We start from the raw sequence: 275 nt of genomic DNA, 5'->3' as shown, positions 1-275 counted from the left end.
ACATTGACTGGGTTTGTCTGACTCAGTTTTCCCCATGATGGCTGATAATAGACTGACCAGGGACAAGTTTAAGCAAATACAACTTTATTTATTCACCTTGGAATAAGGATATAGACACCCATACAGAACAGCACCCCTTTGATCGTTTGTTCCCCACCCATTCCAGGGAAGTAACTTGAGTATTCTTCCATGGCAGACATATCCTTTTAAACATTATCAAATACATCATTAACACTTCTATAAAAAAAATGGTGTTCAAACACCAAGAAGTCTCT

Source organism: Marmota flaviventris, chromosome 15 (assembly GCF_047511675.1).
Source record: "Marmota flaviventris isolate mMarFla1 chromosome 15, mMarFla1.hap1, whole genome shotgun sequence".
NCBI classification, from domain to species: Eukaryota; Metazoa; Chordata; class Mammalia; order Rodentia; family Sciuridae; genus Marmota; species Marmota flaviventris.
This window is presented reverse-complemented; position numbering follows the sequence as displayed.